The following is a 2464-nucleotide window of genomic DNA, read 5'->3' as shown; positions in this document are numbered from 1 at the left end:
GAGATGAATCTATTATGTTCATTAGATATCCCATTACCCATAGTTAATAGGTTATAGAAAGGGTATATTTTTAGGTCTTCGAGGAACCAACACTTGATCCTTAGTTTCCAATGTACAACATAAGATTTTGACCATTGAGGTAGCCAAGGCCATTTATAGATGGGTAGATTGAATTTCAATTTTAAAATCTTTGTTGTCAGTTAATGTGATAAATAAACAAGTGTAAGCAAACGTTGATATAAGATATTTAATCAAGGATAAAGTTTTCTTAAACCCATGGAGGAAAGTTCATCAACCATTGTCGAGTTCACAAACCCCTATAGTACCTTCCCAAAATACCCTTTTGATACCCCTTGCGTGCATCTCAAGCCCCGAGGTGAATGGATTCTCATCCACCGTGGGCACATGTGAATTCATCAATTAGACATCTAATCATGACAACTAGCCTAAATATTACCAAGCTAATGTTAAATCAAGACGTTTCATATAAGTCCACATAAATGGAGCAAGGTCTTCACGAGAAAGTAAAATAGCACATCGTCTTATAAATCCACTTGCAGAGTTGGAGTTAAGGGGACTTAAAATTGATTATAGGTGAATCCATGGTCTTGTATTAACTTGTCAGATTTCAAGACAACATGAGTTTGCCAAATGGCAAAATAAAGATATTGAAAAATCATGACTATCAATGAACCACAATGGAGAGCATGAATATCCATGCTTGGGTATATGCCTATATGTGAGATAATTACTTTGAATTTTGGATTAAAACTTGACAAGTGAAAAATCCACATCATTTTCTGAATATCCAACCATCATAATCTTCAAATCACTCTTTACGTGGCAAATAAAAAGGACATGTTTGTCTACTTTCCAATGAGAGCATACTAAAATCTTTTTATTTATATAATTATTAAATCCATTGATGTCTCTCAAGCCCAATCAACAAATAGGTCCAAAGCTTTTTGATAAAAAGTTTGGTCCAAAGCCATTTGCACATTGTCTAACATTACAATGCGTGGTATTCAACTCACTAGGTTTAAGTAGGTAGGATTGATCATAAGAAAAAATAAACAATAATGAATGGACATATATTATCTGTTGGCCCACCTAAATAAGCTTACATGATTGTCACCAAGTGTCAGCCATGTGCATATCAAATGGAGCTAAGAAAATTATGGATAGGTAGAAAATAAGTTGCCTACTAACATGACAAATTTTACCCTTTGAGTCGTTTAGCGGATAATAGAAAAAGTAAATAAGTAATCTCATAAATGGCAGCTCAAGAATAGGCAAGGGATCATGTCTTAGTAAACTGAAGGTATTGCTTTCGGCTCTTCTCTTCCCTATGAGTTGCTTGCACGAGATTTCCAGGGTTCTCATGGGCTTCAATCTTTATTGTTTTGTGTGGATTGCATGGTATTCCATAAGCCTGAGGTTTGCTTCGTCTACTAGATGGATGGACCGTGGATTACTTATTAGAAAAACAACAAGAAAAAAAAAATAAATAAATGCGCATTCCTTGCAAATAAGAATCATGCATCACTATTTGGAGGGGAAAAAAAATGCATTATCGAAAGCAAGCAAATTGCATGCATGATCATTTTAACGATAATTTATATATTGGCAATTAGGCATCACGTACTGAATTCTATTAATTGCATCCAATGTTTGGATGACAAAGCCATACATGTTTTGAACTTTTTCATAACATCATCATGCAAAACCATCAAATTAGGTGATGCGCATGATGGAAAACAATATAACATGCCATTATCGAAAATCACTACTATGTACGAAGTAATAATATAATTATAGTTTTTTATAAAAAATATATATATATATATATATATATATGTGTATAAAAAAACATTGCCCACAAATAATGTATCATATAAATCACTCACAATAGATTTTATTTTATTAATTTTCTATCATCTCTTGATCATATGAGCCCCGGCCCATGTAGCTGATACCATTTTTCTATTGTACCCTTAGAAAGGCAAGAGAGATTCTCCTCACATAGGTATCATCTCCCTACATATAAATATGATTTATTTTTCTGTTTTTGTTTTGGTGGAACTTTTTTTTTTTATACAACATATAAATATGACAAATAAATAAGAACTGGTCTTATCACTCCTTCAATTCCCCTTATATTATTTCTCCCTCTTCCTTTGCTTTAACTTGAGGTGATTTCAGACACTTCCATTTAGGGGTGTCGATCGGTCGGGCTGGTTCGGTTTCGGTCGGGTTTAATCAGGCTTGAAGGCTTTCAAAGGTTACACCGTGTCCGCCCATTTAACTAATCGGGCTAAGTTATTGAGGGCATGGTACACTTTATATTCGGTCGGTCGGTCTCGGGCTATAATCGGGCTACCTTAATCGGGCTTTAGTCGGGCCTTAACCGGGCTACGGACATGTTTAATGTTAAACGGGCTTTAACCGGTTTTTAAACGGGCCC

The sequence above is a fragment of the Macadamia integrifolia genome, chromosome 11, assembly GCF_013358625.1.
Source record: "Macadamia integrifolia cultivar HAES 741 chromosome 11, SCU_Mint_v3, whole genome shotgun sequence".
Classification (NCBI taxonomy): domain Eukaryota; kingdom Viridiplantae; phylum Streptophyta; class Magnoliopsida; order Proteales; family Proteaceae; genus Macadamia; species Macadamia integrifolia.
This window is presented reverse-complemented; position numbering follows the sequence as displayed.